Raw genomic sequence first — 23,886 nt, forward strand, 5'->3', positions numbered from 1 at the left:
CCCGGGTCCCCAGATGAATGCTGGAGAGGCAGGATGACTCCAGAGTTCAACATTAGATATTGGAAGCCCAAAAAATGGAGGTGGATAAGGGAGAAGTGACCACACCCAGATTCCCAACCCTCCAAAGATTCCCACCTGAGACTGTTCTAGAAGCAGGGGCCAGCTCCCAGGCCTCAAGGAGATCTCTTGGATAGTGAGAAAATCAGATGTGACCATGGTAGCTGGAACATGACAGCCTCGTCCCTGTGTTCAGGAAGATTTCAACTTCTCAGTCTTTGGTGCCATTTTGGTAAGGCTACAGCAATTCTTGACAATATGGTGGAAGTGAGTCTTGGAGTTAAAAGTAGGATATTTTTGTATTAAAAATAATACAAAAGGCATTTCTTGCATATCTGAGATTTAAATCATACAAAAACCATACTTTATATTTTCCAACCACTATGTTATTCATTACTTCATTTGATCCTCAGTACGATTTTATAAGGGAGTTAGGTATTTATCATTTAGCATTAATAAAGCAAGCCATTCTCATTTTTATGTTATTTTTCACAACACTCTCTGGGGTTTGTTATTAGTATAATCTCCATTTAAAAGACATTTTACAGGGTTTATGGTCTCTAAGTTGAGGGACTTGGCAAAGTTCATGCAGGCTCCATCTCCTGTGCCAAAACAAAATTGATAATGGAGGTACTTTCCTGGGTAATTTTATTTTCAAATCTTCCTCTTTTTTAGAATTACCTGTATCACTCATGTTTTATTGTTCATTTTAGAAACAGAACCACAGGTTCTGGAAGGAACGCTGGCTTGGAAGTTAGATTTTGAAATGAACTGTTACATAAGTACTTAGGATTTAGTTAGTTAGAGGTGCCAGGGAGAAACCAGTCATAGCTAGGAAGCTGGGAGATGAAGGCCAAAGGATGTAAAAGTCAAGAAAGCAAGAGTCTGGTCATCAGGGCCAGAAGCCTAGTAATTCTGCAATTAGTAGCTGGAACTTCAAGGAGAACTACGGACAATCAGACTAAGAAGAGGTAAGGGGTTCAAAGCAGAAGAAAGAGCATGAGCAAAGGGCTGTAAAACAGGGTGAGTGGGAGTAGAATGAGGTGGGCCATGGCGTGGTGGGCGTGAGGATGGCGTGTTTACACAGAAGGGTTTGATTTTAAGAGGATGGTGTGAAATGCAAATTAGAGCTATGTCCACGTTGCAGACAACCCATCAGGAATTAAAACATTCACTAATTAGTTGAAAGCTCTGCCTACACATGCAACTGTTTTGATGGAATCTTTTTTATAGACGAACTAAATAGTAAAGAATTCATTAAATTAACCGTCCCCTCCCCCATTGGGGTTTAATGTAGCCATAGATGCAGCTTCCATTATTTCTTGTTCAGTCTTTTGCTTCTTTCTCTTCAAACTCCCATCTTAAATAAAGAACTGGCAGCCCTATCTTCCCTAATACGTTCATTAGGGGTTTATGTTTGTTTGTTGTTTTACGTTTTGCATCCTGAGGTCATGCCACCTTTAGCTGCCATATCTGCATTTAAATCTAAAACACGTCTTTGCTGAAGACAAAGTGACGAATTGCTGTAGTATTTTAGCAGACGGAAGGTTCAGTTCATGACTTCTCACCTTCAAATATTATTGGAGATGGAGCTCATAAATTTCTTACCCACAAATGCACACACCCTCTGGATCAGCCTTCAGAGGATTTTATCGAGTTCGATTCTTTGGAGTCATTTTGTAATTGCCTGTGCCTTTCCCAGGAAAGTTGATTAGCTTTGTGGACTGGACCTCCACTGATTTTAAGCCTTATTTGCCAAACTGTATATCTATTTCCTTAAACAGCTAGCTCTGGATTCTAAGCTACCTATTCGTCTAGTCTATCACTACAATTATCCAGAATTATCTTCGAGAGCACCCAGAGAAGCGGCCTTCATTCCTTGCCCAGATCCCAGGTTCCAACCCAAGTACGATGGGGTTTTCTTCTTTGTTGCCCTGAAATTGTGTTCTCTTTACAAATTTAAAAAATTTTGCAGATGATCAATGTCTTGAAATAATTGGATATATACCTCTCGGAAGACTATTCCTTATTCTGGGTTCATATTTTTAACCTAAGTTTCATTGAGGCAAAAAAAAAAAGTGAATCTGTCTATACATGTGATATAATTTGTAAATTTAGAGGTAGTTTTCCTCAAGAAAAATATTAAAAATAATTCACAGTTATATTTTTTTCAGCCAAAGGTTTTTTCTTTTCCAGCTACAGTTCTCTGATGGTTATAACTGATATGAAAACCTCAAAATATTTTGGGTTTGGTTCAGATAAGCATCTGTGACTTTGAATGTTATTCCAAACTCTCGAGTCCATAAATTAAAAATGTATGAGAAAATGGCTCATGCCAGATTTTTGCTCTCAGATACGATCAGCTCCAGCAACAAAGCATGACAAATGCAATATAAATTTTATCTGACCTACAGGCAATCTCATGCTTATGAGAAGCTTCTTTTCCAAGAGTTTGTTGTAAGTTGCTTAGACCGCAGATTCAGTCCTGAAACATTGCTACGCTGCGCTGAGGCGCCTGGGTCAGCCTATCAGAACCTGGCATGCAATGTTAAGGCTCCTAATTCCCTTTTGTTATGGACTCTGAGTTGGAGAACAGTAATAATGTAGTTAATTCTTCAGCTGTACATGTATTAACTCATTTAGCAATAACTCGGAGAGAGGCACTGCTTTCATCCAGACTTTATGAGCACAAAGAGGTTAAGTCCCCTGCACATAGCTCTCAGCTTGTAGAAAGAGAATTTGATCTAGGCATTTGGCTTCAGGACTAATGTTCCCAACCACATCTTCCAGAAAGGGCTGGAGAGAGGGGTGGGGAGAGATGGGCAGAAGAAGCTGCTCAGATCCGATGTATAAGTGACAGGAGAGAGAATGGGCATGAGTTGAGAACAGCTGGCCCTCCAGGAGGGGTACTAAGCTTTAACAGGTGGAATTTCCCCTCCATTCTTTCCTCCTATTCCTAATTCCTTTTTAATCTTCTCAATTATTTTCATACTCATATCCTCATTTCTCCTTTCTTTCCTTTTCCTTCTTACACCACTGCAGATTCTACTATTAAAGGTGAATTGGGTAAGAGGACAAACAGGATTAGAGCTGGACCGGATGAGGATGTCCCACTGTCCTGGCTTGCCCATGCCTTGGGAGGAGTTTTCGTTCTAAAAGCAGGAAAGTCCCTGACAAACTTGGTTGGTCACCTTAGTGTGTGTATGACAGGAAGAAGACTCTACAGAGAGACAGGGAGGAAGGAAAACAAGGACCAAAAAGAATTCCTAGGGAGCAGTGACCATGGGAAATCTGTGTGAGCTAAACTTCAAGCAGCTGGGGTAGATTTTGAGCTTTCAATTCCAAGTCCATTGAGAGTGTTAAGCAAAAGTTTCTGCTTGATTCTTTCTCCTCAGTTCTTAAGTAGTATTTGGCTATATTAAGTTTGGCCTCAACCTAGGTCACGAGGTTTTGAACAGTATAGAGCAGATGGAAAGCAGCTTTAATCTGATGAAAGCAACTGGAAAAACAACTTTGTTAAGTTTCCTTGTCCCTACAGGAAAGAAATATTCAGATGACTCAATGGCATTTTAGGTTGATTTTCTTAGTTAGTGGTTGAAGGGATAAGTAACGTTGCTATCAACTTAAATTTCATCTGTAGACAATAAATAGTTTTTGTGATAATTATCAAATTATATCTGATGAAGAAACAGCTTGATATATTCTACAAAATTCTATGTTATCTACTCTGTTCTGCTTGACTCAGTAAGTACAGATTTATTAACTATCACTTGAATTACTGTCCTTATCTTCTGAAAATTAGAATTGCTTGTTTGTTTTCATACTATTTTAAAATACTATTAAATGAATAAAAAGTTGTTTACCATTATTGATTTTAAATGAACATTTTCTTTTGTGAAAATACACTTTGAAGAGGTTTACAGTGAAAAACATATTCCCAAGGCTGCAAAAATAATAACCTTTGAAATGCTTTGTTGATTGTTCAAAAGCCCTTGTTACATACATTAAATTGTTTTTAGAGATATTACATTTTGAATAGATAAACTTCCTAGAATACTCTTTATGAAATACTTTTCAAGCTGGAAATATCACCGCATAGTAATGCAGTCTGTCTAGGTGAAACTATAAAAAGCAGTTAAATAGAAATTTGAAATGCCCATTTTTCATGATTTTGACAATTAAAATTCTATATTATTATGTATAGCGAAGCTGAGTTTTCTTCCTTCTGGCACTAAAAAGAAGAAAACAGAAAGAATAGATAAGTTTATACAATACCCCCTACCAAACTTTGGTTAATGTATTAGTGAATTCTTGGTGCAGTAACAAAGAACTCTAAAGTATCAGTGGCTTATGACGTAGCCATTTAGTTTCTGTTTATATGCCACGAGGACTAGGGCTGGCTTCAGCTCTACTTGGCTCACTTGGACTCTGCTGGATCCTGCTCTGCATGGCTTACCATTCTGGAGCTAGAATGAAGAAGCAGCCACTCTCTGGGACATGCTGTTTTCACGGCAGAGAGCAGAAACTCAAGTGTGGATTGTTTGATGCAAACAGTTGGTACCACATATTATATCACCTAAGCCCGTGTAAAGAATACATGGCTACACAACTCTTGTGTTTCTCCTTTACTGTCACATTGCTACCACATTCAGAACACTATGACACTGCACGTGTAGGGGGCTTAGCACACCAAGGAATTCTGGCAGAGACAGTGTCGGATCGCACAGGTTGAGGGCTCGGTCTCCCGGGAGCGCCCCTCTCCCCACACTTCAGATGCCAGTCACAAGTCCAGGTTTTACCTGTGCTTCTGACAAAGGCTGTAAACAGAGGCTCCCACCATCCCCTCCTCAGATTCAATTAATTTGCTAGAACAGCTCACAGAACTCAGGAAAACACTTTACTTACTGTTTACCAGTTTCTTATACAAGCATACCTCGTTTTATTACGCTTCACAGATAACTGTGTTTTTACAAGACCCTCCACCAGCAAAATGATTATGACTCACTGAAGGCTCAGATGATGGTTAGCATTTCTTAGCAATAAAATATTTTTTAATTAAAGTGTGTACATAGTTTTTTTAGACATGCTATTGCACACTTAATAGACTACAGTGTAGTATAAACATAACTTTTATATACACTGGGAAACCAAAAGTTCGTGTGACTTGCTTTAGAGCAATAATCCCTTTATTGGTGTGGTATGGAACGGAACCTGCACCATCTCTGAGGTATGCCTGTATAAGAATCTGATAAAGCATGCAGATGAACATCTGATGAAAGGGATGCGTAGGGCAAGGTATGGGGATGTGGCACCGAGCTCTGCCTGTACCTCCACGTGTTCACTAACCTGGAAGCCGTCCAAACCCTGTACTTTGGAGAATTTTGTGGAGGCTTCATCACGTAGGCATGATCGATCATTAACTCCATTTCCAGCCTCTCTCCCCTTTCTGGAGAATGGGAGGGGAGCTGAAATTTCCAAGCTTCTAATCATGGCTTGGTCTTTCTGGTAACCTGGCCCCATCCAGAAGCAATTTGGGACCCAACCCAAAGTCTCCTCAGTAGAACAAAAGACACTCCTATCACCCAGGAAATTCCAAGGAATTTAGGAGCTCTATGTCAGGAACCAGATATTACACCAAATGTTAGAACAAAAGATGCTCCTGTGCGTGCTTTCATCACTTAGGAAACTGCAAGAGTTTTAGGAGCTCGGTACCAGGAACCGGGGTCAGAGACCAATATATGTATTTTCTCTTATCTCACAGCCCACCTTTGACTTCAGCAGTTTTGATGATGCTGACAGCATCACAACTCAAACACTGGGCATGCTACTCTCAGCCTTTCTGCCTCAGGGCTTTCTCCACGGCCTCGGTAGTCAATTCAGTCTGCACAGTCTGCAGAGCATTCCCTCCAAGCTGGTGCTTCAGCTTCGGCCTTCAGTAGGTCATTTCAATGCTCTCTTAATCAGGCTGGCAGCTTCTAGTGGCCTGGTATGTGTTACAACCAGTAGATCCCATTTTCACGGCTCACTCCTGTACCCCTTTCACTGTGAAGTAGACTGTCTTTCACTGCATTATTTCCCGACTCCTTAAGCCTCCAGCTAGTGGTGCCAGCTGTTGGTCTGTAGCCAAGAGAGACAACTGCAGACACCTAGAATGGGTATCTATTCCTCAGGTAAGAAACTGTTGCCTCTTTCAGGAAAGAAGGAACCCAATCTAGTCATATTTCAGCCAAGTGACCAGTTGGTCTTCTCGAGAAATAATGCCGTGCAAGGGCTCAGTGTTCGTCTCTATTACTGACAAGTTGGATATTTAGAGGTAGAAATAGTTAGAGTGGCCTTCATAAGTGGGAATCCATGCTGTGGGGCCCAGGCTTGGCATCCATACTGGCCACTGTGGCCACTCTGTTGATATGCCCATTGTGCCTGTATTGCAGTAACCAATGATGAAGATATCAACTAATATCTTCTAATATCAACTTACTGAGGCTTTTTGTTTTGTTTTGTTTTGTTTTGGTGAGAAAGATTGGCCCTGAGCTAACATCTGTGCCTATTTTTCTCTATTTTGTATGTGGGTTGCCGCCACAAATGGCTTGATGAACAGCATATGTCCACGTCTGGGATCTGAACCCACAAACCCGGGCCGCCAAAGTAGAGCATGCTGTACTTAACCACTATGTTACCAGGCCAGCCCCGAGAGGCATTTTTTTAACTTTGTTGTTCAGTACCACTTCTGTGGTGAATGCTTCCTAATAGAAATTAATATGTGATAAAATAAATTTTACACTTTTTGCCGGTTTCCATATATCCATCAGCATCTTTCCACATCACCTTTCCACATCTGATATCATTTTACATAAGCTTCTGATACTTTTCTAGCCAGATCTTTGACCACTTAGCCAGAGTATTGGCACCTTTCCATGAGTCCATGTATCTTCTTACCCCAGACCACTTCTCATTCCTCACAAAGTGGATGACCCAGTGCACCATTTGAAGTTCTGCTTATTAGAAAAATTTCCTCTCATCAGTTTATTTTAAGGCCATTCCAGATTGTGGTTATAACGTAGGCATCATCTATTTTCAGTTTATACTCATATACCAAACTGACATATCCATAAGTCAAGTTCATACTTTTTCTTCTGCTTCAGCTGGTCTTATGAGGCCTTTGCACATGCCCTTAGGTGCATGGTGAGGTAGAGACATGGTTCAACCAGAGTGGATAACATGGGAGCCCGGATTTCCTGTACATGCAGCTTACTCACTTTTTGGCCCTACTTGACTAGATCCAAGATGTACCATTTCCATTTTATGATGGACTGCTACTGGGCCCATTTGACTTGGGAAGTTCAGAGTACATGGTCACTTGTTTGATTTGATGGTCAAACATTTCACCTCTGCAATTGCCCAAGAGCATGCTGGGAGTAGTTTCTTCAAAGATTTATCATTCTCCATTGTAGACAGTATGGCCTTGATCCAGAACCGCAGCAGCCATTGCTGTGATTTTCTCACTGGTTCTTGGTATATACTTCAGACTGCACCTTTTCCCACAATCGACACCTAAAACAATACAGGGTCTGCTGGATCACGTGGCCCAAGAGGCAGGGCCACTCACACTGCAGCCTGGACCTGCTGTAGAGACTCAAAATAAATCTACTTTGTGTTTTACTTTGAAGAGGATAACCCAGTACATTAGGGACACAGGACATGTGAAATTTTAATAGAAGTGGCAGGTCCCTGACCCTGTATGTTTGATCTCACTTTGGGGCTCCTATGTCTTACCAAGACTTGGAGCTTGTTAGCCACTGCCTTTCTAGTCTGCTTTGATCAACTTGAGTGTAATGGAACAATGTGATGTTCTGTGAGATGCCCTGACGTCCCCACTTTGTGAGGAATGAGAAGCAGCCTGGGATAAGAAGATATATGGATTCATGAAAAGGAACCAACAGCCTGGCCAGCTGGCCAGAGATCCAGATAGAAAAGGATTGGAAGATCAGATAAATCACTTCTTTTGGACTATATTATGACAGACGACAGTAGAGTTCACATAGTCAAGAGAAAAAGATGTAAATGTGTATTGTTGAGGGTTCCACGTAAATGCACACTGTTTCTAATCTTCTTTTGTGATGGCATAAAAAATTTCTGCAGATGCAGCCCTCTTCATTGTCCCTTCAACCTCGCCAGTTATTACGGGCATTGCAGTCTCCTCGTGTCCAGCAGTCAAGCACTACCATCTGGGCTCTGTTTCTTCAGGCCTCCCATCATCTCCATTGCTATTAGCAAGCTAAGCTTTGTGACAGTCTCTCCTACTGTCAGCCATGATCTTCAGAAAAGAGCCATGACTGAGCAAATTAGTGATTCTGGTGTCTGTCTCACCAACACATTCCCCATGGCCTTGGTGAATTATGTGTCCTATGGGCTCTTCCATGGAAAATATTACTCTGATGGATTTCCTGGCATGAAATAATATATCCATTCCAACACACCCACTTCCCAGAGTCTTTTACTCCTCCAGTATCTTTAATGGCAATTCAGGAATTTCAACTTTATCAAGACTTTCTCAGGCCAGCCCTGGAGGCTTAGTGGTTACGTTTGGTGTACTCCACTTCAGTGGCCTGGGTTTGGTTCCCAGGCATGGACCTACATTACTCATCTGTCCGCGGCCATGCTGTGGCAGTGGCTCACATACAAAAAGAGGAAGATTGGCAGCAGGTGTTAGCTCTACGTGAATCTTCCTCAGCACCAAAAAAAAAAAAAAAAAAGATTTTCTCCAGGTTTCTAAGACCCATTAGCAAGTTTCCCTATGCCCTGGGGTCTTTGTCAGGGCATTAAGCCCTATGTTTCAAGAGAATACCAAGTCAATAATCTCTTGCTTTTCTAGTCATAAGTTTCACCCCTGTTGACCAACTCTGAAAATCCAATCTGACAGATAGTCCATGTTAGCTAATTCTTGAGCTTGCTTCATGGGGTGATTATTTCTTTTTGTATTTATCCATCCCACAGCTGGGTTATACTGGAATTTAACCATACTTTTCAGCCTAGAAGCCAGGATGGAAGCTGGAGGCAACTCCTGAGGGATGTACCTTTTAACTTATGTGGGAGCAGTCCCTGAAGTGTCCTCCTGGAACGGAAAATTTCTAGCTCTTAACAGAGAATTTTGAGCCAACTCTGCAGGCTCTTGGGTTGTAGATCTTTGGGAGAATTTACCCAGATGTCCCCATCCTATGTTTTCATGCCCCAAATTTTCCTAAGCAGAGCTCTGAGCTTAGCATAAGAACATTCCTCAACTGAACATTCGATCATCTTTGCAGTTCAGTGGCCCTAAATAGCAGATCCTGAATTTTCTCTGCAGCTGTGCCCACTCTCCCTTTGCAAAAGCTAAGAAGCTGTTCATAAGCTACCCAAGATGCCTTCTTGCTTTCACACTTACATTTGAGCTATTTCTTAACTATGATCAGTTTCTCAGTCTCTCTCTCTTTAGAGCTACGATGCAACTTACTAATAATCAGCCAATTCCATTGTCTTTACATGGGTTCTTTGCTTCATATTTTTCAAAAGCCTGAGTATTGTCCCAGCTAGGGAATTCATATTTGACAAGACATTCTCCCAAGTCACCACTGATGGGATGTTTATCAGTTGGACTGCCGCTTTGTACCCAAAATTATCCATGAGCCACACACCACTTGGGAAGGGATCCTCATTCTCTGGTGGGTGGCAAATGATCCAGTTGCAAAACTCCACCTTTTTCACTGCTATCACAGGCCACTTCCAGTATCCGTTGTGTCATCTGGTTCTTCTGGGAGGCAGAAACCAAGATTGAGTTAAAAGTGCAAAAAAATGTATTGGGGGAAATACATATGAAGCATAATAAGGCAAAGGGGCAGGGACATCCAAGGAAAGGCTTCAAGCAGTGACGAAGCTCTGGTTCCTGTGAAGGAGAGAAGGAGGGCTAAAGGTTTGGGTAGGATGAGCCTCACATAGCAGTGCAACTTTGAGAAACTCTCAGCCAACTTCAGCAGGAGCCCCATTGGAAAGATTGCTTTTTGAGGAGTCCTGTGCTGCCTCAAAATTGAAGCCCTCCTGTACCACTGCCAAACTCCTTGGTTGAGCACTGTCCAGGACACATGAGGCCTTGGCTCATGTTTGCATTGCAGCACAACTTAAAGGCACCTGGACCTGGAGGCTGTGATCTAACTATACTTCTTTGGTTAGGTTTTCTTTTGAAAGGAGATCTGAGCATCATATCTCCATGGCCGCCATAAAGACTTCTGACTAATCTAGAGTTGTTTCAACAGTTTATTCAAACTGCTTAAACTTGATCACAACACATAACTCTAAAAAGTATGAGATTAAAGGAAACTACCGATACTTGTTTTGTGATTAAACTTCTTTTGCAATTTGCTACTTTTCTCACTCTTCCTCTACCCTTATTATCTTTTAATATGCTTCTAGTTTTGTCCATTTTGTCAAAAATATGCCTTCTCTCTTTATATTTCCCTGGAATAAAACTGTCATTATATGTTCCTTTCTTCTTATAGCTGTGATATTGTTTCTATGTAAAATCTATGCTTTCTGTTCATCTTTCTAGTAAGAAAAACTTAATAGCCAATATGAAAAAAGGTTTAACGCACACACACACACACGTACGTGCCTAACTTCTACAAGATATTATGATAAATAAAAAATACATATACTATTTGGTGTCTGACTTCAAGAAGTTTATGGTCAGCTAAAGAGCAGAATTGGGTTGTCTTTTCTCAGTCTTGCTTCCTTCCATCTCTCACTATCACAAAAATAACACTACTCTGTGTGCAAGATAAAGACAGCGTCCTCTTTACGGCCTCTTTCTAGTTCCTGCTAAGAGAGATTAATTTGCCAGGATGTAAGGATGTTGATCTTCATGAAAGCTAGTCTGTTGCCTAATTAGGAAAAGTTTTCTCATTCATATTACCAGCTAGCTTCCTGCTTCTCCTTAATGATAAATAATTTTGTGCCGGGTGAAATAAATTGTTCATTCAATTGTTACCAGAGCAAGCATCCTGATCAGAAAATATAGAATATGATAAAGAATTTATCTTTTCTAAAGCCCTAAATGTACATCCCATCTCAAAGTACAAATCTCCAATGACCACATCATAACAATTTAAAACATATTTAATCAGAATTTATTAAAGATTTTAAAGAGAGTTATTTCCAGTGTGTGTTTTTTCTTTTCAGATGAACACTCAAAAATACTTCTGGGTGGATGATGCTATTTTAGGGCCCTAACTTGCTTCCTAACTAAACAATGTTCTTATCTAAACATGAAATGACTCCAAACCATGAAATAAATTTATTTTTATAATCGCGCATTTGTTTAGTTCTTTAGTATTATATGCCAAACATTAGGCTAAATACTCCACAATTTACACACCAAAAATATAAACTGTACCTATGTCCCTGAAATGTGTACTAGATGCTACTCATTCAATCCTTTTAAGAGAAAAAATAAAAACCAAACTAAAAACTGCTGGTGGTCTAGAATAAAAACAAACAATTAATTTTGTACTAATTAGGTGACTGTTATATATGGATGGTCATGAAAAATGCAAAAAACAGAGGATGTGCCCCTTGGATGAAGACACAGTCATTCACTTTGTGTTATGAGTTTGCCTTTGCACCTTTGCTGTACACATCTCACATAGAACAAATTCAAGGTACAACCACTCCTCTTGTTTTTCTTTCCTACCCCAAACCTGGCTCTTCTTCTAAAATAGAATATGACTAATGCGCTTCAGCTGGGAATGTGTGCAATTACGTTGGTCCTCCTTGTTCGCCTGGTGCCTTGGAACACTGTGCAATAAAAGACTATTCATGGCGAACTTATCCTCCCTTTGAAATATGAAATAAACTTCTTTCATTAAAGTCCTGAGATGATCAGTGTAGTCAGTAGAAATTTCAATGGAGTCTTTTCCCCTCATGCATGTTATTCTTTAGCCAATTTTGCATGCAACCAAAGCTAGAAATGACCCAAGACTTAGGTCAAACCATGAGTGGAAATAGCAAGGAAAAATAATAACATTAACATCTGTTTGGAATGTTAGCTTCTTGAGAACAAAGGGAATTTAAGTGTGGTGAGGTGATATAGTGCAGAGGTTAAGATGAAGGACCTTTGGAGTCATATTGACTCTGGGGCTTTAATAGTTTACTTAACTTTGCTGAATTTCACCTTCTTAATCTCTTTAAAGTATCAATAATACCTTTGTAATGGGACTGCTTTAAAGATCAAATTAAATTATCTGTGCAAGCACTGACACACTGCCCTGCACATAGTAAGTGTTCAGAAATTAATTATTATTATCAGTATAACATACAGCTCTGGAATATTACATTTATTAATGCAAAAATATTTGGCAAAAAGCGAATCCTTCCTTTAACTGTCCTACCAAAATATATCAAATTCTAGAAAAGTTATTAAAAATGAATTAGAGGAGGTCGTCACTTATTACAAATATGTTAACAACGTATATCTGTTAGAATGCTGAGGCCCATTTGGTAACCTAAAATAACAATTAAATAACATTAAGATCAATCAAATGAAATAAAGTCTTCTCTAAATTATTGTGTACAGTAAAAGGAGATATGAAGAAACTCCCCAAAGTCATGGAAACATCTAAGCATCTTTTTATCCTCGAATTTTCCTATCTGAAGATGTATATGAAAAGCTTGGACAATTTGAAATACACGGCACACATGCTGCATTTAAAATGTTTTGGCAAAGAAGCCAGTTAAGAGACACATGCAGGGTTTGTGGGTGGGCTGGTCTGCTCTCCCTAAAGAATCGAGTCTGACTTGATACCAAGGTTGCTGAGGTCTAGGATCTTGTCTTCAGCCAGGAGAAGAACTCTGGCAGAGACTTAGGCCTTGTTAACTGGATATAAAGTTTCTGTCTCTGGGGATCTGGATGATCCCTCAGTGTATTTGGATCACATACGGGTTCTATCTCAATTTTTATGATGTGGCCTAATGTTAATACTGGCTTCTATGAATTTAAGATCTAGCAACCTGACCTGATTTGGAGTAAGAAGAAGCCCAACTGGGTACAGAAGGCTTGTCTTCACACTCTCCCCCAAATGCTGACCACAGATTGTAAACTCAGAGCTCCTAGATTGTTCTGTTCATGACTGTATTCCCCCATCTGCGAATGCCAAGCTCAGTGGCAGCTTTGAATGAATAAATGGACTTTTTGGCCTTTTCTTTTGTTGGATTATATGCCTAATCAAGGTATTAAGGCTTCAACTAAGCTGGATGCCAGTTGGCCCCTTTGTTTTTTCTAATGGGACTTTCAGTACATTCTGGAGCCCAGATCCCAGGTTTCTCTCTGGATCTGGCCTTGGACCCTTCCTTTTAAGCCCTGGGCGGCATGAGACTTCCAAGATAAATGCTTCCAATGTATAATCAGACCATTTTCATTTGAAGTTAATGGCTCAACATAATTTCTTGACTCCCCCTCTAATCTTATTCAAGAAGCACTCCACTCTGTACCATCCCTCCCACCTCTACCATGGGAATGGCCTTTGCAATTTTACAACGAAGAAACATTATCAACAAACTGCAAAAGCAGCAGAGAAAATGTAGTATATCTTCCCAGAGAAAATATTAAATCAATCTCTATGCTTAGCTCAACCAAATAATTCCTGACTTTGCTTTTTGCTACCACAAACATAAAACCATAAATAAAGACAACTGGGAATGGTAGCAGAAAGGGCTCACTTATGTTAATTTAACATAGGTCCACAGTTTGATTAATTCTGGTGCCAACTTAGAAGAACCAATTCAAATTGCTAAGTTAGATGATCCTAACTCAGTAAGAATTTCTTTATAGGTCTTACTTTCTAAATTCATTATTATTTTTATCATTACCATAATTATTATTTTCCTTCTCTGCTTATTTGTCTATTGTATATCTTCTTTGGAGAAAAGTCTGTTCAAACATTTAGCTTGCTTTTTTTTCTTTTAAAGTTCTTGTGGATACAAGTCCTTTATCTGGTATGTGATTTGCAAGCATTTTTCCCAGGCTGTGGCTTATCTTTTCATCTCCCATGAGGACACAAGATCCTGGACCTTGGTGACTTTGATATCCTCTCCACAGAGGAAAGTATCCTTGATGACTTTCATAGGGCAAAAGTTGTTCACTTTTTTCAATTTTGATAAAGTCCAATTTATAATTTTTTAAAGTTAATCCTCATTTTTGCATTCTGTATTTAAGCAATGTTTCCCTAAAAGAACTTTTATAGTTTTAGATTTTACTCTCAGGTCTATGATCCACTTTGTGTTAATTTTTGTGTAAGTTGCAAGTTGGACAATGTCCTCTTTGCATATGGATGTTCATTGTTGCAGCACCACTTGTTGGAAAGATTATCCTTTCTCCACTGAACCGCGTTCAAGTAGACTTTTGGTGGTGAACACAATGTAGTCTACACAGAAGTCATTATGTGTGTACACCTGAATGACGTACACCTGAAACTTACGTAATGTTATAAACCAATGTTACCTCAATAAAAAAAAATCAATTGAAGACATATGAGTGGGTCTATTTCTAGACTCTATCGTATTACGTTGATCTATGTGTCTACCTTTATGCAAATCCCACACTGTAAATTTATGATAAGTCTTGAAGGCAGATAATGTAAATTCTCCCAGCTATTACTCTTTCACAAAGTGTTTTTTAAAAATTATTCTTAATCTTTTTTCATTCGTATATGAAGAATTATCTTATCATTGCAAGGCTGGCCTATAGAAGGTATTCCCTCCTCTTCAGTTGCCTTGAAGATTTTATGTAGAATTGATATTGACCATTTCTTCCATAAATGTTTGGTAGAATTCATAAGTGAAGCCATCTGGGCCTGGAGTTAGCTTTGGATTTTGAGGATGCTTGATCAAGGAAGGCAAGAATTCACTGCCTTGGAGGTACGCTCTGATGATAAGGGTTTTAAAACCTTGCCATGGACCCTTGGGCAAACTTGCTGCTATGGCGACCCTAAGAAGCATGGACAGTGCTGGCCAACACTGAGCAAAGTGAGATTGCTCAATTTGCCCTTTTGGAGAGTAAAGAAAGAAATAAAGAGACTGAAGAAAGTGCATTTGCTGGAATGAATATGCGAGGCCAGAAGACCCACCAGAGGATTGTATTTTAAGGAGGCCCCAGAGAACACTATGTGCTTCAACTCTCAGGAACGTGCTAGTGATTGTGGCACCAGCACCACTTGGGATTTCAGTATTGATTCTTCTCTGTGGACCAGCACTGGGCTTGTAATGTCCTTGGGGGCAACAGACTGCAGAGAAATAGAAGCCAGATGGCAGCTCTTAACCACTGCAGTCCAGAAGACCACAATTACCATTAAGACTGCGAAGGTCAGAGGGGCAGTGAAGGAGCTGTGACCCCCAGGGAGTTATGGAGATGGTGATTGATTGAGCAGGTCTCCCTAGGGGCAGAATAGACAGGCAGGCAAGAAGACTGCTAATTAATATCTACAACCAGAAGTAGGCAAAAATGGAGGAAAAGGAGGCTGAGACAGTCTTCCAGACAAAAAAATCACAATTTCTTGCTCAGTTGCTGAATTGATTTTTAGATCTGGAACTATTAACTGAAAACATAGCTAGGTCTCTAGTATGAAGGGCCTTGTAACACTGCCACAAGTAAATAATGTAATGATTCCCTCAGTCATTTCCAAAAGGGACTTACAGCCACTTACTCAAGTGACTACACACTGGGAAAGATAATTCAAGATGTATTAGTTACAGCATCTGAGCTGACATTGATAACCAGAGATCCAAAGCATTCTCATGGCCATTCTGTTAGAGTGGGGACTTAGGAAAGCGAGGTAATAAATAGAGTCCTGAGTAAAGTCCATCTCAGTGAGATCACTGGGTCTGAGGATCCACACAATCATCATTTCCTCAGACCTTGAGTATACGATTGGAATTGAACACTGGGTATTGGAGTAACCCCCATACTGGGTCCTTGGCTGGGGGCAAGAGCCATCATAGTGGGAAAGACCAATTAGGGACCTCTGAAACTGATTCCACTTGGCCAAGATAGCAAATTAAAAACTATATCACATTGCAGAGTGGGGAGGGGACGGCAAAGATTAGTGCCATCGACGAAAAACTAGCGTGGTGATCACTATCATATTTCACTTTCATTCACCAGTCTGGCCTCAGTCGAGACAACATAGATCCTAGAGCTGCTGCAAGCTCAACCATTTACTAGTACTGATCAAAGCTGTTGTGTAGAATGTAGAATCATTTCTAGAACAAATTAAGAAGGCCTCAGGTCTATGGCCGGGAGCCATTGATTTGGCAAATGCATTCTTTTGTATTCCCATTAGAAAAGAGGATCATAAACAATTTGCATACATGTGCAACAGCATTCATTAACAATTTTGCATCAGGGTTACATTAACCACAGTCCCTCTCACTACATAATATAGTTTGAAGAGCTTTGGACCATTGGGACATCCTGTGGAACATCACGTGGATCCATTATACTGACAGCATCAAGCTGATTGGACAGGAAGAGTGAGAAGTGGCGTACTGGAAATCTTGGTAAGACAATGTGTACTTCAGAGCATAGGAGATAAACTCTATGAAAAATCGTGAACCTGCTATTGAGTATAATTTTAGGGGTTTAGTGGCCATGGTTGTGCTGGAACATTACCTCAAAAATAAAAGAAATTGCTGCGTCTTGTGTCTCCTACCACAAGGAAGATAGCTCAGTGCCTGACAGGCCCCTTAGGGTTATGGAGGCCACACATTATACACTGGAGAATTCTGCTCTGGCCCATTTACCTGCTGACACAGAAGGCTGCCAGCTTCATGCGGGATCCAGAGAAGGAAGAGCTCTAGAGCATATCCAGGCTGTGGGGCCAGCAGCCCAACACTTTGGCCTCATGTCCTAACAGACCCTATGATGTTAGAGTGTCTGTGGTAGGAAAAGATGCAATACAAAGCTTATAATAAGCACCAGTGGAGAATCACAACCCAGCCACTGGGAGCCAGGAGTAAGGTCATGCCATCCAAAACAGAGGTGGGTGACACACCCTGAGATGACCTTACAGTGAGTCATGCCCTTGTATAATCCCATGAGTTTAGGCAGAGCCTGTGACTTGCTTCTAGCCAATGGAATATGGCAGTCACACCCTTGCTTAGGTTATGCTATTTGGCAAAGGCGGTGAGATAGTCACCCTCCTGATTATGTTATATTATATAAGACTCTGCCTTAGATGACTGGAACAAGACTCTTCTGCTGGCCTTGAAGAAGTAGGCTGCCACCCTGTGAGAGAGTCTTGTGGTTGGGAACTAAGGGTTGCCTCTGGGAGCTGAGAGTGACTGCCAGCTGTTAGCTAGCAAGGGACCTCAGTCTTACAACTGGGAGAAACTGAATTCTGCCAACAACCATGTAAGCTTCAAAGAGGGTCTGAGCTCCAGATAGGAGCACAGCCCAGCTGATACCTTGACTGCAGCTTTATGAGACCCTGAGCAAAGGACCCAGCTAAGTTAGGCCCAGACTCCTGATGCACGGAAACTGTGAGGTAACAAGCATGTGTTGTTTTAAGTCACTGTTTGTGGTGATTTGTTATACAGTGGTAGCTAACTAATACACAGAGAATTATATGCCTGTGTAGAAACAATCCTGGCATGGCACTGTCCTCTCTTAGAGACAGAACGCTTGACTATGGAGCATCAGTGACAAATCATCGCAACTTCCTGTTATCAGCTGGATCCTGTCAGACCTTATAGGTTATAAAGGCAGACTGGCCCAGCAGCGCTCCACTGTAACATGCGAATTGTACATCCAGAATCAAGCCCAAGTTGAACCGCAAAGCATGTGTAACCTACATGAACAGATAACTCAGACCACGTCACCTATTTAGTCGCCCAACTGCCCTTCTCCCAGCTCCCATAAACCATCTGAAGAAGGAAGAAAAGGACCTATGGTTGGTTTATAAATAGCTTGCCTTGCTGTGTAGGTATAAGCCAAAAATAGATGGAAGCTGTATTATAAACAAAATCAGGGGTGTCCTGAAAGAGATTGAGGCGAGAAAATCTTCCCAATGGGCCAAGCTGTGAGCAGAATATCTAGTTATTCAATTTTTTTAAGGATAAATGGCCCAAGGTGAGAATATATATATATATTTGTGCACAGGCCAGTGACCTAGCTATCTGGTCAGGAACCTGGAAGGAAAAGAATTAGAAGATTGAAGTCAAGGAGGTCCAGGGTAGAGGCATGTGGCTGAACATAATAGAGTGGAAATAAAATGTGAAGAGTTTTGTATCATATGATAATGGTGACTAGAAAACATCCAACATGGAAAAGCCACTGAACAACCAAATAAACAAAGTGACTAAGTCAGTTGACATTAGGTGGCCTTTGTCATTGGCTGCCCTGGAACTGGCATGATGGGCAAATTAATGGAAAGGACATGGTGGCAGAGATGAAGACTACATATGGTCCCAAGGGCATGGACTTCCATTTACCATGGCCATTCTGGCTACTGCTGCCTTTATGTGGCCAGCAGAGACCGACGCTGAGAGCATGATCTGGCACTGTTCCTTGAAGAAACCAACCAGGGACTTAGCTGCAAGCTGACTACATGACACCCCTTGTGTGGTTCATCCTGATAGAGACAGATGCCTATTGCAGGGATTGGTTTACCTTTGGAGCTTCAGTCGACTCAACTGTCCACGATTTATGAAATGCCTGATCCACAAGCATTAAACCCCAAACAATAAGACATCCAACCAATGGGCCCACTTCATAGCAAATAAGGTGCAGCAATGGACTGCATCGTGTACCACACAATCCAAAATTAACTGGATTCATATAGAACTGGAATGCAGAGCTTCTTCTAAGACCCAACTGAAGCACCTGCTTGGAGTAAACAGTCTGAAAGGACGGCATGCATCCTTCGTAATGCAAGATATATATCAAATCAGAGGTCTCTATACGTCTTTCTGTCTCAAATAGGAAGAATAAATGGGATCTGAAATCCAAGGGACGGAAGCAAGGGAGGCCCCACCTACCATCACACCTGGGAAGGGGAATACTGGTATCCAGTGGGTAGAGGACGTTGATGCTGCTAAACGTCCTACAAGGCACAGGACAAGGCCCTTACCACAAAATTTTATCCAGCCCAAAATGTCAATAGTGCCGAAGTTGAAAAACCCTGCCTTAGAAGATGCACATTTACCAGGGGAATAGCAAGGGCAGTATTGAACTGCACACTATTTCTGCTATCAGGGCACTTAGGACCCCTTGTGGCAAGAGAAAGAATTACTGTCACGCAGGAATACTTGACCCTCATCAGTAGCAGGAGGTAGGGATGCTTTTACACAACAGGGTGGGGAGGAATATGTGTGGAACTGGGGCACCTTGTCACACTCCCTTGTCCCACTGTAATTATGAATGGATGTGAGAGACAACTCCTGTTAAGAAAGGTATGGTTGCCAAGGGCTCAGATCCCTCAGAAATAAAGGTTGAGGTCAAGCCACCAGGTAAGCCACCTAGAACTGCCACAGTGAGAGCTGAGAGTGAGGACAATTTAGAAGGGAGCTTGGAGGAGAGGGTGGATGAGTACTGCCCCAAGTGCTCATCTGGCTCATCTTGCTGCCCCAAGACCAGCTGTGGCAATGGGGGTTGTAATTTATCCCATCCATCTCTTAGGTTTTCCCTCAGGAAGAGAGGCCCATGGAAACCATTGAGGAGCAGCTCCCCAACATAGAGGGAGAAGAGGCACAAGGAGTGACCACGATAGCTATCAAGTGCTTGGGTCAGGTCTCCCTTCAGAAAGAACTTGCCATAAGAGGTGCGGTGAGCTGACCAACTCTGGCTGCCATATTGGTAGGCTCTTCTTCATCCTCTAGTTGTTGGCTTTGCTTTCTGTCTACTTAATGTAAAGTGCTATGCATACATGTAAAGTTGGAAAAATAGACAGGCGGACTTATTATTAACATGAATTATAAACTATAATTGGTGGTGGCTTGTCAGATGTGTATGGTTCTTGTTAGTACACAGCTCCCTTGTTAACGATTTTCCCCTCCAAGAAAGAGCTGTTCATTTGCATTTCACTTCATATTTCTTTTTGTACACTCAGTAATAGAAAGAAAATGAATCTTTAATTGTAAGTTTTACTTGGAGAACTTTGTTGGTTAATCAAAGGAGATGAAGTTAATAAAATAATTTTATCTGGGGGGATATATTCTCTGCATTTTGCTTACAATACCCATAGGCCTGACAGACTCTGCCTCTTTACATAATGGTCCTTTATTAGACTTCCGCTTAATCTTGATCATGGACCCTTTCCTAATTGTTTCTTATTTTTTCATTGCTATGGCATCTTCGCAAACGATTTGCAATACACATTTCACGCACTTGGCTATATCTTTAAATTTGGAATATCCCCTTTCTGAACAATTTCTTGCTTTCATTTAAAAATTAGTTTCTGTTGCTCATATTTCTGCACATTTAAAGAGTAACTTTCTTTTTCAATAACTTTTAGAATTTTACTTATCTCCTTCTCTCCCTCTCTTCCTTTCTCCTCCCTCCCTTGTGATATTTATTTAGCTTCTGCCTGAAATGCTTACGTTCTTTTTTCCTTGCCCCGTAGCTCAGTGGAGCCTCACGGTATTTGCTTCAGAGATTTGGTTATCTGCTTCCTCAGGTACAATTATATAACTCAGTGTTTTTTATTTTCTTTCTTTATTAAACCCTAAGAAGGACATCAGCTGCAGTGTGAAAACAACAGTCATCCTCCATTAATTTTACGATGTAGAGGCAGAAAACTAAAAAAAAATTATAATGGACATAGATATATTCAAACAGAAAAAGACTAGAGAACATTTAACTTTGGAAAGTGTTTTAGCCCAGTTGACACAACGTTACAAAATAGTACAATTCCAGTGAATAGGTGAATAAATAAACACTTGCACTTTATAGTATAGAGGTATTAACAAAGTTGCCACAAATTCATAATCCTCTATGAATGTTGCAGTTAAACTTAACAATGATAAGTTAATTTGTTGATCTGAGTAATATTGTTTATCCTAATAAGTTTTTTGTTGGTTGTTTATCTGCAGGCAATTCATCTGATTAGAGGATTTACACACTAAAAGAGGTTTTTCAAAAAGAAATAACCTTGGGAATGAGAATTAACACAAGTATAATCCATCACTGTCTGATCTGAGAATTGAACTCACCTACATCCATGTAGCTTAATTATTAGGACTGAGAACTGAGCCCACCTGTGTCAACATGACTTGAGTGTTCCAGGAAAATTCTCACTCAGGAAGATAAGAATATAACCGGTAAATAATTTCATTCTTGGCTTCAGAAAATTTGTGCAAACCAATTTGGGCAAATAGTTTTCTCAACTAGGCAAACAACTCTCCTATCGGGACAATAGGTGACTCACCCGGCCAACGGCTCACTTATCAAACAACGTTTTACTTACTGTGGCTGCTTCTAGACACTTGCCTCACCGTGTCCACCAATTCTATGCCACAAACTCCCTCCAGCCTCGATCAGTTTCCTGTCTTGAAAGATCCACCTTAAACCAAGTGTGACCAGATCCAAACCTGAGAGATATCCCTCTCTGAGCTCACCCTCTAGGCACACAACTGAGACTGTCGAAGTGATTCTCTCCCTTGGGGCAGTAGGTCTCATAAACTTAGCTTTGCCTGATTGTCATGTTCTCTGTGTTTTGGGGGGAGGTTGATGGCGATGGCCATAGCACCTCTCTACTCCTCCCCTACTGCCATCCCTTATCATACACACGCCGCCATCAGCTCCATCAAACTTCACTGATTCCTATTGGATTAGTATGAAAATACTTGCACACACATTAAAATTAAGAATAAAGAATTCTCCTATGTGCAATTTCTCTCATTCTTCTGAATTAGGCTTATTTGAACACACAGACGTTTAAAAGTACAGACCTTGGTAATTCTACACTTACATGAATGCATTTGGATATGAAAACATGTGGGCAATAATGAAAACATGTGGACTTTGTGACCTTGGGCAAATTATCTAACATTTCTAAGTGTCAAGTACCTCATCTATAAAATAATGATAATAAAAAAATAATGAAAATCGCTAATACGTATTTAGCACTTACTGCATCTGATGTGAAAACTGAAACCAACACACTTTCCTGTTTTTGTATTAAGCAATACTGGGACCAGGCAAAAATAACAGCTCGGTGGGCCAAGAAATAATTGTTCCCAGAAGATAAACCAACTAGAACAACTTATTTAACAAGACTAACTGCTTATACATCAATACTTGTACCAAGCCCCTTGCCTCACTGTGCCCACAAATCCATAACTCACATCATGAACGGCGCAGTCCCAGTCTTGTCACCTGCTTTTCAAGACTCCTTGTAAAATCATCAGCTCAAATTCTAACACCATATATATGGTATGATACACACTCATACACACACACACACACATATATATACACATATCTATACATATTATATATATCCAGTCATATGCCACATGATGTCATGTTCAGTCAACAACGGACAGAATATTCGACAGTGGTCCCATAAGGTTAGTACCATATAGCCTTGGTGTGTAGTATGCTGTACCATCTGGGTTTGTGTAAGTACTCTCTATGATGTTCGTACAACGATGAAATCACCTAAGGATATATTTCTCAGAACATGTCCCTACCACTAAGCGGTGCATGACTGTATGGATATTTTTTTCTTCTGACTTCCCCCTTCTAAGAATCTCCTAAGACTGTAGAACAGTATTTCTGTTTACTGCAGTAGGTTTAATAAATTGAGTTCTCCTGGCTCAACTGGCTTTAAGGGGGCCGTTTTTGGGTTTGATAGATGGCTCAGGTCTTCTCCTAAGTATCATATATGTATTAAACCCTTTAACCTTCAAAAGAGTTCTGTGAGGAAGGTAATATTGTCATCCACATGTTACAAAACGAGAAACTAAGATCTCTAGAGTTTAAATAACTTAGGAAAGTGCTTTTGTGAGGATTGAATATAATAATGCGTGAAAAAAGCACAGCGTAGGTGCTAGCACAAAGTTAAGGTTTATGAAATTTGACTATTATTTTTCTGTTATATTAATAATAGAAGGAAAAAAATCATCACCTCACCAAAGGGATCTCCACTGTAAATACTTTAGTGCTGGGAGAATTGTAAACATTTTCCAAATCCCCAATATGTTTGGTCATAGAGAAGCTAGAAATTGGGAAATTTTCGGCAAATGTTAATTTCTTATTGTCATGTGAAAAATAGCATATATTTATATCCTATGTGTGTTTACTAATAATATTTTCTCTTTTTGAGAAAATAAAGATCTTTTTAAAATTTTTAATTTTTATTTTTATTATCATGTTTATTTTATCTTTATTTTATTTATTTTTATACCCTTCTAATCTTTGATCTAGAATGAAAATATGACATTCAAAAAAGTATTGTATTATTGCCAGAGCTGAGAAGCTAAGAGCTATTAGCCACGTATCATCCAGATCAGGAGTCAGCAATCTTTTTTCTGTAAAACTCCAGTTAGTAAATATTTTAGGCTTTGCACTCCAAAGTTTCTGTCACAACCACTCAACTTTGCCATTGAGCACAAACGCAGCCATAGGCGTATATAGACGAATGGTGTGGGTGTGTTCTAATAAAACTTTGTTTACAAAGACAGCCGGCGGGCTGTTCTTAGTCTACGGGCTGTAGTTAGTTTGCTGACGGCTCTTCTAGATGTGACTTTGAAAGTGCCCACAGGGTCCTGTGTTTTTTCCTCCTTGATTTCCTTCTCAAGTCTGACAGT

At 40.3% G+C, this 23,886-nt stretch overlaps 1 long non-coding RNA gene across 1 annotated transcript; it reads left to right on the plus strand.

Annotated features, from left to right (window-relative positions):
• Positions 1-880: 880 nt before the first annotated feature.
• On the plus strand, positions 881-21,949 carry LOC138921186 (uncharacterized). The gene is made up of 5 exons (XR_011433544.1): positions 881-1,028; positions 16,521-16,635; positions 19,754-19,895; positions 20,697-20,750; positions 21,166-21,949. It is a non-coding gene; the product is annotated as an uncharacterized lncRNA (long non-coding RNA).
• Positions 21,950-23,886: the final 1,937 nt, after the last annotated feature.

Source organism: Equus caballus, chromosome 28 (genome assembly GCF_041296265.1).
Source record: "Equus caballus isolate H_3958 breed thoroughbred chromosome 28, TB-T2T, whole genome shotgun sequence".
NCBI classification, from domain to species: Eukaryota; Metazoa; Chordata; class Mammalia; order Perissodactyla; family Equidae; genus Equus; species Equus caballus.